The 16193-nt window shown below is 40.0% G+C and overlaps 1 protein-coding gene across 2 annotated transcripts in view; it reads left to right on the top strand.

The window, feature by feature from the left end:
• The window catches only part of sox6 (SRY-box transcription factor 6), a 122013-nt gene that overhangs the window by 9499 nt on the left and 96321 nt on the right, over positions 1–16193 (top strand). For both annotated transcript variants that reach the window (XM_029497809.1, XM_029497808.1), the window contains exon 3: positions 10240–10310. The gene's annotated coding sequence lies outside the window, so the exon portion shown is untranslated. The remainder of the gene's footprint in view (positions 1–10239; positions 10311–16193) is intronic.

Here is a 16193-nt window from a genome sequence, read left to right as displayed (position 1 = left end):
CACTGGTTCTCCACGATGAACATGGAATCATTGAGGCTTTCCTTGAAGCCCATGTTGGACTGAATTAGAACAGAAGAAGCAGAATAGAAAACTGCTAGCAAGAACATTTTTCCCTCTCTTGGCAGAACAGACAGCAGGAGGCCCCATGCCATATCCACGCAGGTTTAAACAATTACCCGACATCTGAGAAACCAGTAGAGCCTCAGCGCTGGCACAACCATTGTGCTTTTGACTGCTGTACTTCAGTCCATGGTTTCAGACATGGCCAAGTGTCACATATAAGCGGAGCATTCGATAATTTCAATTGGTGTAAGAGGGTGTGCTAGCAGTATGTGTATCACTGCTGCTGGAGGAGAATTCCTTTGAGGTTGACAAGCCCTTAATATAGTATTTCATGGTTTGATATGTGAGTGACACAGAGGCACTCCAAGAGGATGGCAAAACGCTTTATTAGGACCTAATTAGAGCCCTGTGATTAAAGGGGAAGTGACTGTGATTAGTAGACCTGCAGCTGATGTGGAAACATGGATGAATATTCAGAAGAGAAAAGCACAGTATGTATTAGCGTGTGTGTGTGTGTGTTTTGGTAGGATATATTGGAGTACTATACAGTCCAGTCTGTTATAATAGCATCATTTCAGTAGATTGGAACCGAAGCGCTTTCCAGCTTATAACATGTACAAAGCAATATGGAATTGGAACACAAAAGGTGTTGTTTATTGTGAGAACATGGGCACTTGCTTTATACAGGGATCAGGAAATTCGATGCACAGCCCTTCTACTCTAATCACAAAAAAGACCTTAGTTTGTCGCTTGTTGTTTTTTTTTTTTTTTTTTTTAAGGTTTCAGTCCAGCATGTAAGAGTAATGCTGGACTTTCACAGCCAATTGAACATGAAACCGTAAGGAATGTTCTCCAAAGCCAGGACTGATTTGGGAAGCTTAGGACATTTGCAAAGAATCACATATTCTTGTGAACTTCAGTCTTTGCTGTTTAATCAAAGTAAATGGTCATATTGTTATTTGCCTCCATCAATGGAAAGATTAGCATTAGATTTTCCTCTTTTCACTGCATAAACTTTTTTCAGATATGTGATAGCCACTGACATTAGAAATCATTTATGGGTGTGTTCTGAGGGCAGAAGATTGTCAGCAGGGCAGTACGATTTTACAATTTCACAACTGACTTCCTCTTTAAAATGACACTGGCTTACCTGCCTATTACTCCCTTTGATTTCTACAGCACATGCTTCTGCGCTCTGAGAGGTATTAATAATAAGCTTAAACTCCACTGGCTTCATTGCTAAAGGAGGCTTATCTCTTGGCTATTCAACAAAAAGAAGGGTAATATTTTTTCCAATTTCAACATTTAACTGCCAGGCCACACTCTGCTCAAAACCACGTTTAGGGGGCTGCTGCGGAGAGCAGGCATGCACGATTAGAAACATACATGCACACAAGCGCTCCCTTTTTTTTTTTTTAGAAAAATATTATTTCTGCCATTTAAAGTTGAAATAGAACAGCACTGGATTTTTTTTTAGCTGGAGGGAAGTCACATATTTCACCACATTTATTTATGTTTTATTCAGTATACATTTTAACTCACGTTTCTAAACATTGTAGGAACCAATCAGGTAGTTTTATTTAAACGTCTGCTTGGCTCATTCAATTGAAATATGTCTGTTATGTTGAGAGAAAAGTAACCATGAAAAGTATTTTTATTTTATCACATCAATCATACTTACCTTGCAGCACTTACTGCAAGTTTGGACACACAATTTAATCAATTTATATATTTTTTTGTCCCAGTGGAATGTTCACAGCATACTCACTCACAATGTGTACTCATATGTAATGTAAGATATACTTGAAAACTAGTTTGTGGTGAGTGGTGGCCAATGGAGAGCCCTTTTTCTTTTGCTTGGAGCAATGTCAGTTTTTCTTATGAGAATAATGAGAAGCATGTGTTGGGCAAGTGAAAAAAAAAAAACACAGCAATATTTCATTTGACCCACCTGTTGTACTTTCAACACATTTAACAACATCTTCATATTACTATTGTCTGGACAGCCACTTACAAGAGCCTCTTCTCTGGCTTTCTCTTCTTGATTATTAATTTTTAGGAGCTCTGCAAAAATTCCTGAAGGGGTTTTGCGACACAGAAGCAAACTAAACTCTTGAACAGAAAAACTAAACCTTAATGGCACATAATCTGGAGGTGCGAATTGTTTGTTTGAACTACATCCTTCTCCAACAGTTAACAGTGTACACTAGGTTTGCAATATGAGTCTAAGTGCTCCCTAGCTTTCTGCCTGTAGCCTCAGCCTGCTGACTTTCTCAGTTTTACCGTCGCTTGTGCCATGCTATAATGGGCTCCCAGGACAAGATGGGAATATAATAACGGCTTGACGATGTTTTTCTTGCCCCCATATTCTCCACTAAATGCAAAATGTGCCCAGAAACATGGCATATATGGTACAGGTTGTGATGTCACTTGTTATTGCTGGATATGTGAACCAGTAAATTTTGGATTATTTTCCACAATCTGCTGTGTTGAGTGCATTATGTCACAAAGGCCACATTGTAACTTGTTCAGTGCAGAGAAGGGTTGTCTTTCTCTCTTTCCCTTGTTCTGTGCGTAGCTCGGCTGTTTCTGAGCTCCCACTTCAGACTGCTGCCTTACCTTATGCCCATTCCGTTTACTCGTGCTGCAGTCAATAGACAACAGGCCGAGAGGATACATTGCATAATGGGAAAGAAATCATTAATTAAAATCGGTACAGACTCAGACTTTCTTTCCCGATGTAGTGTAATTATGTGCAAATGACTGTGGACATCTTGGTAATATTTATATATATATATCATATATTACTGACTCCTTCTTTCGTTCACATTTGGAAGTCTAACACTGCTTTTGTTCAGTGCAGTATAGAATGAACTAGTGTTCAATAAAGCTTCCTGTTTTTTCACTAATTAAATTTGCCACTAACATATGCTGGCAGGAACCTCTTACCTTGTTTGACTTATTTATTGCCTGACTGTAGAGGTAATTTGACCTTTCATTTCAAAGGCTCTTTTTTAATCCAGAAAAGGAGTGTTAAACTCAATTATACCAGTGATCAGTGGCTCAAACCCTACATTTGTTTCCTCTGAGGGGACAAACAAACCAGAGCCCTACTCTCAGCTCCTTGTCTCTTACTCCGAGTCCTTCCACCCCCTCAGGGTAACAGGGTTGGAGGGTGGGGCAAGTTAGGAAGGGGGTGGGGTGGGGGGCATGAGTGCGATGAGAAAAGAAAGGGGGAATGGAGAGAAAGGGAGAGAGGAAAGTGCCCGATAGTTCTTGCCATGTCACTTGAGATTTGTGTCCTCCTTTTAAATCATTTCCCTCTTTAGAAGATTAAGAAGGCACAAATATTCTCAAACTGATCATTTTCCCTCCCCCTAAATGGACTCATTTGCATTTGGAAATGCTACTATTAATTGTAGGTTTTGAAAAAGACAAATGACCTCTGCAACTGTAAATAAAATGAAAAAACAGAGGTTATAATGTTAATAGTTAAAATGGCTGTACAGGGGCCCGTGGACCAATGAAAAAGAATATGCCCCCATCACTTTCAGATTTACACCGTGGATACATATGTATACTACAGTTCAGGATTGGCTTTTTTGTTGAATTTATTTACCATAACCCTTCGACCTTTAGATTTTTTTTTCTCAGGTACAGGTGCTTTCCTCTGCATTTGCTCCCTTTTGTCATTTTTTTCATTTGAGTAAAATTACATGATTTTTTTTTTAATGGGATTTTTATCCCATTTTTTAGGCAGAGTCTAATTAAATGCTGTTATATGTGATGATGTGTTATATGTATATAAGAATAATTTTCTAAAATGGAATATGGAAACTACAGCCCATTTAGGGCTTCCTTTACGTTGTAGCAAGCCACAAAGGTTTCCCACACCCTCAGTTAAAGTTTTGTGCCAGGACTGTGCTGAGCTTGCTACTAAAATGATTGTCTGTCAGCCTAAGCCAGGCTTTGCAAATCAAAAAAATGTGCAACAGTAATACAAGCCATTGGTGGAAAAGGCCGCTAACAAATATGTGTGTCCTGCTTCTCCCCGAACAAGGAAAACACTGAATAATTTGAGGACACCAATGCCTTGTTGTAACCTGATCATTTATGGATCAGTTATTTCCTTTCTGGTTTAATTCACCATGTGATTGATTTTCAGTGCTGTACTGTTGGAAAATATCCACACTAAACCGTGCCTGAAATAGGGAATCATTTGAATACAGATGCTAACAGCTTAGGCCTTGTCAGTGCAAACCACTTGGAGCCAGGAGACAATTGTAGGTTGATTATGTTGCTTCTGACAGAGTTGCGAGTCCTTTGTACAAGGCAGAGTTATTTGCATCTAAATGTTTATTGTAGATATCTAAACAGCATAAAGACTGATTGTAAATGCCAGCTGTCGGGTTGTTCTCTGGAATAAAAAAATAATTTCAATAAGGAAAATTGAGATGGAAATGAGGGATTTATTTTCAAATAGTAGAGGTGAAATCAATAAGTAGGAAATGGTGGAGATTGTGTGGTGGTTGTATTTGTCACTTTTATCAAGCGTGTTTGTACAATCACATGTCAGTCTATTTACAGATAGCATTGTATTTTAACTGAGGGAAAATGTGAGTCTCTCTTATTTGCTTACTTCGACAGGCTGTTTGATTTCTAATTTTAACTAGGTTGCACGGCAGGTGCAAGAATGGTGTCAGGTAATTGATCAGATTTAAAATGTTATCGTATATATCCAAGGTATCAGTTTCTTTTGATCATACAGGTATTTGAGTTAGTTGAAACAAGCAATTTCAGTTGTTGCAATTTTGTGTTCATGTGTATGTAAGCGTAGCTACATATGTGGGTGTACATGCGTGTGTCAGTCTGGTGCCCAAAGCAGAGTGATGCCCCTGCTTATTCTCCTCCTCTAAGCTCTTTGTCCTGCAGCACTCAGTGTGTCTGGCTCCTCGGGAGACTGGCAGGCTTCTCTAGTGTGGCTCCACAAAGGCCCAGCCTCCTTTGAGGTGTTAAAAACTTCCATTTATGCATCTCCCTGGACAAAAAAGCACCAAGCCCATTTGAGTCCAGTAGCCACACAAGCAGACATTGTGTCCACGCTTCTATTGCACTCATTTCACAGATTCTAAAACGAGTATATGGTGAACAGGATTTGAGGGGCTAAAGTGCCCCACGAGGGCCAGGCGATAAGAGGGGAGAAATGCCACCGCGCGGTAAACTAGAAGATGGGTTCAGAAAAATAAACACATTACCTAGGAGAGAGGGAAAGGCATCACCAACGTGCACAGAAACATAAACCCCAGACTAAGAAAGAAAGAAAAATAAATGTGTGCTCATATCTTGGAAGATAAAGAGGTCTCATCAGTGTGAGAAAAGACAAGCCTATTCTGTGTTCTACGTCTTTACAGTCTTTGAAGTGAAGAATATATCAGAGGGAATCAAAGAGAATTGATGGGTTGCACATGCGCCTGTTAGGAGCACTGGGGACTGAAGGCCGTCCACCGTGGAGGAAAACATTCTATTTGCTGGTGGTTTCCCTCACTTCACTATCCCTCAACCCAGTTGCTCAGCAAACAGACTTTTATTCTTGGTACTTGACGCAAAGGAAATGACAGATAATGTGTTTGCCGAGCAGCGCACAAGCCCTTGTGCAGCCACAGCACTGTATCTTTATCGGGCTATTGCTTGTAACAAACAGGGGAGATATTTTTTTCTTCCTGACATTATTGCTCTCCAGATCTGTCACAGTTTTCATCTCAACAAAGATATTTTAACTGGAGTGACACTATGGTAGTCATTCCTGTCACCCTGGTGCAAGACAGTTTGTGAATGTCTAGTCTGGAAGGACAGATGTAGCCAGAGAAAAAGGCATTTTGAGAGATACAGGAAAGACAAAAAGAGCTGTTCCTACATCAAATAACTCAATGACATGGTGGATTTTCTGCAGAAATACAGCGCATCTTTTTAACATAGCACTGGACTTATCATTTGTCCATAGCTGTCTAAAGTTTATCAATCTGCTGGAAAGTGAATTAATTTAAGAGGTGACCATGACTCAACAAATACTACCTCAATCTCTGTGCTCCATGCCAAAGGGGCCACAGTTTACCTGAACTCTGGCTGTCTCCTGCACAGCAATGTCTTCTCAATCCCGGCTACGGTGATTACTTTCTGCATAGAAGCTGTCGTTTCATATTTCACAGATGATGCTACCGCAGAGAGGATTGACTGTATGGAACTGGATATTTAACAGACAATCACACATGTTCAATCACTATATAGGGCATTTCTGTAGCTAGAATGTTCTGCACTTCACGCTTTTGCTCGCCACGCTACACCCCTACCATCCTCTACCTCCCATTTCCCTATTTCCCATGGGACCAGTGTTACAGCCCCACCTCATTGCATCCCCAAACTCCCCTGCGCTGTCCCTGGCCTGCCTGTGGCTGCTGCTTCTGCAGAGATAACCACGCTGCAGCCAGGTAAGGAGCAGGCTGCTGATGGCATAGATTACTTCCATTGTCAAAATAACTAACTCTGCAGAATTCCTACTTTAGCTTGTTTGGAAGCAGGAGAGAGTGAGGATTTGGCATGGAGGATTGGGAGGATTTTTTTTTTTACATGTTGCAGATCTGGATGAATTCCAAACAGAAGTTGAGGTACAAGTTTTGGCTTGCCTAATGCATATCCACACACAGGTACGACAAGGTGAATTGCACATTTTGCATACATGTACACATATGGAGCAAAATGACAAACATACAAAGACCCACTTTGTCGAAACGAGTCGAATATTGTACCCCGAAATGCAGACAAAAGACAGTTCACATTAATTGACAAGGTGGTGGATTCATTAAACAAAAGGATTTTGGATGCAGAGTCTGTCTTGTGAGTGGCTTAGCTGTCCAGGTGATTGTGGTTGCAGCAGAACAGGGTGGGTTTGCTGACTGGGGAGATCCAAGGGGAGAGTGTTCCAAAGGCTAGAGGAGCAGTGGAAGCAGGAAGGCAGGTTGCTGGGCTGAACAGGGAGGAGAGGAGTCCAGGACTCAGAGTCACAACAGGAGTACAGGATCTGGGGACTTTATTGCAAAAGGAGAGCTGAGTTAGAAACACAAAGCATGAACATGAAACTCATCTGGAGCCAAGGTGTGGTACCACATGGGTAAACAGACAATCTGGTGATGAGTAGTGCGCTGAACCAGGCTTTTATCCAGAGAGGAGAGAAGGTGGCTTGATTGCAGATGACTGGCAGGTGTGCAGGAAAGTAGTGACTCCAGTGCTGCCCAGCTCCAGACACACAAACAAGACAGGAAGACAAGACAATGAGGGGAGGGAAGACACTAAGATCCTGACACACTTAGGAGCACTTTAAATATTTTTGCCCCAAACCAATAGTAATGATGCAGTATTGAGTAAACAAAAATTTATGAAACATAAAAACCTGGATTTGTTCAGGACAGCTTGTTGTAGTTGATCTCCACTGTGCTGTACAGTCTGTTGATATTGCACCACTGTCACATGATTTTCAAAAACCATAATTCTTTGTCTTGGTCAAGGAAAATGAACACATGTCTGGAATTTGGAGGGTGAGTTATTTGAAAGTGAATCTTGCTGTGCTGTGGTGGTGAAACTGCTTTCCTTCACATTCTGCACAAGAGGCTTTAGCTCAAGTGGCAATTCCAGCAGGCATTCAGCCTGTTTGACGTGTAATATAAGGATACATGAGAAGCTTCTACGTGGGAGGGTTTAAAACAAGTGAATGATTTAACCTTATATTTCAACCACTGGGCCGCTGCAGAAATGTGGAATCTGACTTTAGTCTTTTGCTCAGACAAACTGCATATGTGTATGGTAAGTGTGTGTCTGAACTACGCAAATTTAAGGACAAATTGCCAAACTAGGGTGGATCAGCCTTGAGATCAAGCCAAATAATAGTTTCTTTGCTGTGTTTTTACTGACTCAGTGCATGTGCGTGCGTGTGTGTGTGTGTGTGCGTGATGGTGAGTGAGAGAGACAGAGAGGGAGAAAGCTATGACTAGCCAAAGCTAAAGAAAAAGGCCACTCTTTGACAGAAATGCCACAGGTGGATGTGAGCTCTCTGTCCCGGCTCCTTTGATGTCAGCTCCCTCTGTCTATTTGGATTTTGCATGTGAGAGCTAAAAGTCCAGTATAGTGACATTATGTTAACAGAAAATAGTCTTTGTGCCTCATTTCCTCCTCTCACCCAAACAGCTACTGTTCGGTGAAAAAAAAAAACAAAAAAACCACATAATACTACTGTGTTGACAATTTATTTATGAAAATGTAATGAAAGGTAATTTTAATTTGGGGTTGACGCCAGTTGTGTGGAATAGGTTCCAAGTCCTTTAATTGGGATTTGGTGGGGGGGCGGGGGGTGTTTTATGTCTCCAGCCTGTAGGTCTAATTCACAGCAGGAGAAGAGCTGCTGCGTGCAGATACAATTGGCCGGTTGACACTGACTCTTATTACACCACAGGGATTACTACATTTGCTTCATTATAATATCATTTGGGTTAGCTCATTATTTATACTTATAAATTCATTTTTTCCCTTTCTAACAAATAATTAACTTAAATAACCAATGAATAAGGAATACATTTCTCATTTATTATACTTCGTTGCTCTCAATCAACATCATATTATGAACTCAAAGGTCTGATAATATCGACTGTAATTAAAAGAGCACTCTTTTTTTATAGGCACAAGAGGAATTAAGCCTATAGTCAGATGTTTGACAAAGGCTGGTTTATTGAATTACCATCCATGTAATATGTTGTTATCCAGTAGGCAAGAATTATTGTGTAGACTGAATAGCTACTAATATAAATTAATGGTGTGTGTATGTATGTGTGAATACAAAAGTGGGTGGCTGCAGCTGGAGCGCAGTTCAAAACAGTGAAATAGTCTGTGCTTAGCGTCATTTGAGAGGCAGGAGTAGATTTTAAACTCAGAGGTGCTATTCATGTAACCGCTTTCCATTCAGCTGGGGTCACCTGGGTCCCCTCTCCCCCATTGTCACCTCCAGCCTCAAGGCTACCACATTCAGACCTGTCTGCAACTCTTGCCTTTATCTGGCTCATTCTTTTCACCCTCCAGCTTCCCACGCAGCAGACTCCATGCTGCGCTCTGACAACAATGTAGTGGTAGTTGGTACATTTATCTGGTCTTGTTGTTGGTGGTTTATTTGCCCTGCCGATGGGAGACTAAGGTGCTGTGGTGCAAATTAGTGACAGATCAGTTAAGCGTGACCTTAAATACCCTTGGCCTTGTTTAATTGGCAGTGCTGTGGGAGGACTAATTCTATAAATCAGCTGGTAATGAGATCTTGGCTTATTGTGGAAAAACAAGATAATGTGAGAAAATGACCATGAATAAGCTCACAGCATCCTTATCCCTCAAGCTAGATGGCCCCATCAATGAATTGTTTTCTCTCCATTTTCATTACTCCTGGACTAGCAGCGCAACAACTTGGATTTGGTTCAGATGATGCCTAAAACTGTATACACTTACAGTGCACTTGAACTTCTGTGTTATTTGTGCATTCTCTAACAAAGCTCTTAACTTGCAGCCCATCAACAGACATGCTGAAACTAGCAGAGCATGGCCCCCTAAATAAATCATTAGCAGGCAGTGCTTGAAGAGAGAGTGCAAAATTTTATGAAATAAGTGCTTTATAGGAAAGCTGTTTATTAGTAGATTCCACCAAGTGGAAGACAGATTAATGAGGTAGCAGAGAAGTAGATTTTAAACATTGTCCAGAATGGATTCCTACTGATGACAGCTGTGATGGCTGGAGGTCAGATGCTAACAAAACTGTTTCGCTCAACTGTGGAGACTCTGACCCTCAGCCAACAGCGCTGAGGCCTCGGTTCGCTTCCTCTTGTTCTGTCTGTTTGTTTTGATGTCAGTAAATACAGTTATCTCAGACCTTTGTTGACATTAACTATGTTACAAATTCACTTGTGCTTCTCTATCAACTGGACGCTATTCAAAGTTATTGATGGGGTAATAATTAAATGTTGGATTTTCTCTGTGGAATTTTAACAATATATTATTAAGCCTCCTATAATTGTTGATAAAAATTATACAATGTGGCATTCCAGGACATGTTAAATATAGCCCCCTCGTCTCTTATTTTTGCTTACATTTCAGGTTATTTACATGAATTCAAAATCAGCCGACCAGTGATCGCTGGAAGCTGGGGATTGAGTCTTTCAGTTTTTGTAAGTATCAATTTGACTTTTCAGCTGTTTCTGTGTTGCCACATGTCTCTCACACCCCTGCTGTCTTTCACCCACAATGAACACCTGCATCAAATGAGGTGGACAATTGGATAGGCACACAATGTATGCACAATTAGACTACTATATAGGCACAAACGTACATACAAATTGTATCACCATTAGATCCTCCAACTTATTTTTCTGGTAATTTGTTTTTGCTTCAGTTCTGTGTCGGGATTACTGGGATGTTCATTTTCATTCTCCTTTTTTCACATCATGTTAAGACAAATCAAGACTTAATTTTAATTTGGGTTTAGCTATTTAAAGTCTTACAGTTTTGCTTTAATGTTCAGGAAAAAACATATAAACCTTTGAAGAAAAGTCTTTCAAAATTTTTTTATGGGTGACTTGGATCAAAAATTTGAGAATTAGATTTTTAATTAGCTAAAATTAACATTCAAATATTTGGAGCCTACATATTATTTTGACAGAATAAGTAATTTAAATAATATGTAACTATCCGGCCCAATTTTTGAACATCTATCTTAATTTCTCTCTGAAAATAATTCAACTGAAAGTATGTGATAGTATAAAAGTGGTCTAAGTCCTCTCTGCATAAATATCATATTACTTTAAAGGTCTTTGCTCAGCTGCTGCTCATGGAGGTTTTCAAATAAAATTGTATCTTAGATATTAAACAAATAAAGGTGAGGAACTTAGTTCATATTATTCTTTTTTCTCTCTCTTTTTTTTTTTTTTCCCAAATGTCAGTTGGCGATATCATGGGAATTCTATTAATGTGGTTGAGAAGCTCTCCAATAATAGCAGGGAAACCTCTCTGAATTCAAAGTTCATGGCCATTTACCATTGTTCATTCATGTCATTTCTGTCAAACTGTCTTCTGCTCTGATGAACATGCACCTGTCTACCCGCGAAGTGACTCTGCCGCATGCTAGTGCTGCTGCATTTGTTGTGAAAGGCTTGACCTTCCTAAATGTACTCTACATGTATTTCAACATAAAATCTGAATATAATTAATTAAAGTTATTCAAATGTAAAGCTCTGCCATTTCTGACAGGGATGTTGATGCAAAAGACATCTTAGTTGAATGAATACATATGCACCACTTGGAGGATAAAAAAATAGTAATTAGTGAATATTAATTTATAAACAACACATTTGTGACTACTAATCGTGAAAACATTTAGGGTCATTTCAGTTGTTGAATCGTGTGGATGATGTGTTTAGTATTAATGTAACCTAAAGCCGCTGCCCTCACTAAAGTAAATACCACCAATATAAAAGACAAAATAGTCCTCAAAAATTATAGACACAAACAAGATATGATTGATGTACCCCTGTTGGTGTCCTGCTTGTGTGTTGTCCCCTGCTGGTCCAGCTAAGATGAGCCTCCTCTTGTAGTCAATAAATTGACCCCTGAAGTTTTGATTCTACGGACTTAAGTCACTGTAATGTTATTGGACATCTGTCAGTATATGTTACAAAATAAAATACAATATGAAGCCCTGGTGGGCTCGCATTCATTGCCATATCACTCCACTGAGACATTCTGTTGGATCCTTTTACAATCTGAAATCTAGATCCATTGACCCACAGCTTTAATTAATCGCAGAACATGACAGAGAGTAATTTAGTTTGTGTCTGGAGTGGTTATAGAACAAATTTAATTACACTCCTGCAGTCCCATTTGGAAACACCTGAGGATGTGTTTGACCATGTGAATAGACACACACACTATACACTCTTTGTTGTGATGTATCATTCATCTAACAAACAGCAAATCCTGCAGCTCTATCAATGGCACTACTGAAGGGGAGAATTCCGAGGAGCTATTTGATCAGGAATTAAATAAATTGCACTTCACCATAAAATGAAAATGAATAACCTTTGAATGGTTATTCCTCATCTATTATTCATCAAATCAGCCTCTTGAGTCTGCTGACCCTGCAGTGATTATGGTCAAAATGTTTCTAAATAGGGACTGCTCGACCTCCTGACAAATATTTCAATTTCAGCAGCCTCAATTACTTCAAAGAATCCCAGTGTGAATTTGAAAAACTAATTGTTGGATATTATTCATTACCTGGTGAGAATGTGGTGAACCCCCCTGAACTTTGTCCATCTTCCCAAAGTCTGGGTTCGATTAATAGCTTGTTCTCTGTATTAAACATTAATACAACAAGTAACCTTGTTCTAAAGTGGCTAACCAAAAATATGTTTCACGTATTTTGTTGAGGTTGGGTGTTGTCTGAGCTCACTTAATGGCTTGTGAAACACTGAGACAAATGATTAAATATTTCTAATGATTTCATATCAATAATAATTATTGTTATTTCTTATTGTTTTATTGAAAGTTTCATGAAATTTAATCGTGAAACTTTCATCCTAATAAGAACAAATCCATAATGTGGATATTGTTGCCGTTCACAGGGTTTTTTCCCTTGTACTGCAGGACTTAATTTCACCTAGTAGATGTGTACAGCTGAAAACAGTACCAAAGAACATGCCATTAATCTTCTTGCTACACCAGCTGGAATGTAATGCATAACTAAAAGTATGGTAAAATGAATTAATGATTTCAACCATGAACTTTTCTCCCAAAACGCCATGAATCATCTTTAACTGATAATGCACCACGACCCCAGAGTGTGAAATCCCTGTTGCGTTTTGAGTAGCCAGTTAATTGATTCACAAATTATTTAAAGTTTTTTGTGCCCATGGGAGTGCTCAGCTCTAATGACAGCCCATTTTAAAACAGTTGAAAAACTCCAGGCCAGTCCACTATGAGATTGTAATAGTAAACTAACAAGTCTGATCTACACTCGAAGAGAAGAGATGCTGTCCAGTATTTTTTATTTATTTTTTTGCTAGATTGGGGCAGCTGAATTTTCATCAAACTGGACTTTATATCATTTTAAACAGATTATTTGAAATAGATCATTATAATCTCCAGTAGGGGCGGCATACATGCGGCATAGTGGTTAGTGCTGTTGCCCCACAACAGGAAGGTCGCGGGTTTGGTTCCCGGGAGTTTGTCTGTAGGTCTGAGTGTGAGTGTGAGTGGTTGTTGGCCTCTGTCTGTCTTTGTGTGTTGGCCCTGTCATGGACTGGTGACCTGTCCAGGGTGACACCGCCCTCACCCAGAGTGAGCTGGGATTGGCTCCAGCACCCCTGCAGCCTGGAAACAGACAAACAGTTGAAGATAAATGAATCCATGAACACCATGCAATAGGTATTTAAATCAAATCCAAAATTTCACATTTTTGTTTCGAATCAATTTACAAATGCAATTGTTTATAAACGTGGCATTTGTTTTTGGGTTTTTTGACTGAGATTTGCCTGAGCAGGACATGTGAAATGCCAGAATCAGATACTAGCAGACAACGGTCAGCATAAGACTGTCAAAGGCATCTATGATGCGTAAAAAATATATATAAATAAATGAATATACCCTGAGAAATGATTGAACAGTGAAGTAAGATAAACAAGTTCAGAATATTTTGTGGTGCTAAGACCTGGATGAAGCAATAGCTGGTCACTCTGTACAGAACAGGCTCATCTAGTATCTTGCACCCTGCACGCCTCTTTGCTTTTTAGTTGGAGTTGTTGGATCTCTGTGTTAATATCAAGGAACCTCTAATCTCAGCCCATTAGCAACTGCTGTCATTCAGACACACGGTGTCGGCCTGATTTAAATAAAATGAAATGAAGATAGTTGTTTCTGGTCCCTTGGCTTCACTCATTGCCATAAACATATGCTCTGTGCCCTGCTTCTTTCCATCTTATTTATGACTTTAATTTGTTGTGTGGGCTGCGCAAGAAATCAAATTTAATCCAATCCTCCCAGGGACCCTGTCATATAATAACATGGTAATTTCTGTGTATCCTTTTGAAAAATGAGGAAATTAATTCTTCCTGACATGTTCTAATTATTCCAGTGTGAACGGTGGATGGGCTCCCTCCTTCCTCCCCATCCCCCCCACCCCCTAAGTGTCAGTTGCCGACGGGTGGTGAGGTGCTAATGCTGACCAGCAGCGCGTTTAATTTGAAACATGAGCAGACACCTTTCAACACACCTTCCTAATGCTGGAGTGGCTCACACAAATTAATTCACTACTCATCTGGCAGCTCTGAGTGAGGTGTGTGTGGTGTGTCTGTGTGAGTGTGTTAGGGGTTGGGGGTGGTCAATGGGACACCACTGCCATCAGTAAAGGTAACATAAGGTGTGTGTGTGTGGTACGCAGTAGGTGTATACACATATATGTCAGTGTGTATGGACACGTGTTGGAACAGATATCACCATATTTCAAATGAGTGGGTGTTGGTGTGGAGCTGCCCCCCCCCCCCACCTTGAATCTCCCACTTCTTGATCAAACAGTACCTTTTCACACATTGCACTGCTCCACTGAGAGCACAAAAAGGCTTATTTAATTAGACCGTCATCAAGCAGTCTTTAACTTATCACTTCAATTTGCCTGGGGACACTGCCGGCAGAGATGTTGTGGAACAATGATCTTGTGTTTCATATTCAAAAGCAAAAATTTTAGTAATGGCAGTTTACATTTAGAGGCTTTTAAAGAAAATACCAACATGATCATTTATAGTACTACTACTATTAATTCTATTACTAATAATAATGATGACAGTCTTTATATATATATATATATATATATATATGTAAATAGCCTGAAAAAAAATCCCCCACATTTTTGGACATTAAAATTTCATTTTTAAATATTGGTTAAAAAAAGTCAATGTGACAAAATCTTATCATTGAAATTGGTTAATAATTACCAAAGCAGCAATCAAAACGTAAAGTAAAAATAAACTGTTTTCTGGCTCTTGCCATGACTAATGCTGTTTGAGTTTACAGTACCGTATATACCCAAGCTTCAGAAAGAAGAAACGAGTTTCCACACTAATTATGTACAGTATCTTAGCAGCTAAGACAGGAGGAGAAAAAATAAACAAACTAAATTTACTGAACTTTGGAGTCGGGTTAAAACCACACAACTATAATTGATTTGGTGTGTGTGTGTGTGTGTGTGTGTGTGTGTTGTCTCTGGGTCGTAGAGCAGAGGGCTCATAGCTGTAGCGTAATGGTTGAAGAGAAGAGAGCATGGCTTTGTGAGCAGTGGGTGGGTCCCTACATGACTCAGAACGGGAAGAGGCGTCAACATGGCCGCCTGGACCACAGGGATTAAAGTCCCCCCCATCACACCCTGCAGGGTTAATCACTGCCATTTTGGATCCATGCAGAGGCAATAGGAAGAACTGAGCCATAAGCCATAAGCTACCAGTTAGGCTGCCACTACAGCAGCTCTGTGGGTAGATCTACTTCATAAGCTTGTTTCCACTCAGCACAATAGTGTTTTGAGCCATGGCTTTGTCTCAAGAAAGTTGGCGTTGGATCAGCGCTGGATGTTGCACTTTGAAGCCTCCTTTTGGATATTGCAACTTTTTCTTCATATAAGTTTTCTTCTGAGACATAGCAAGTAACCTAGGATGTAGTTTCTGGTAGGGTTTATGTAGCTAACTTCTGTGTCTCACTGTGTGGTGTGCACTACGTGAGCCTGTTAATGACTGAAGGCTGAGGGTGCCAGCTCGTGCCAAGACCCACATGGCTGCTGGCGGTGCATTAAATCAGCAGTCAATTTGACTGGAAGTTTGAAATCTGGGCTAGGTTAAGGGGATGTGCTGAAGCCGTGTTAATAGCTAGCTTGTTGTCCATATGGTACTGCTTTAATAGAGCACATTTGTTGCAGATGGTGGGAGACTTGGTTAGGCAGAGGCAACTTTTGGCAGAGGCTCATTCGTCAAAAGGGCTGCCGTGCTGCTCAGACTGGTCCAGGCCAACTTAGT

The sequence above is a fragment of the Echeneis naucrates genome, chromosome 3, assembly GCF_900963305.1.
Source record: "Echeneis naucrates chromosome 3, fEcheNa1.1, whole genome shotgun sequence".
Classification (NCBI taxonomy): domain Eukaryota; kingdom Metazoa; phylum Chordata; class Actinopteri; order Carangiformes; family Echeneidae; genus Echeneis; species Echeneis naucrates.
This window is presented reverse-complemented; position numbering and strand designations above follow the sequence as displayed.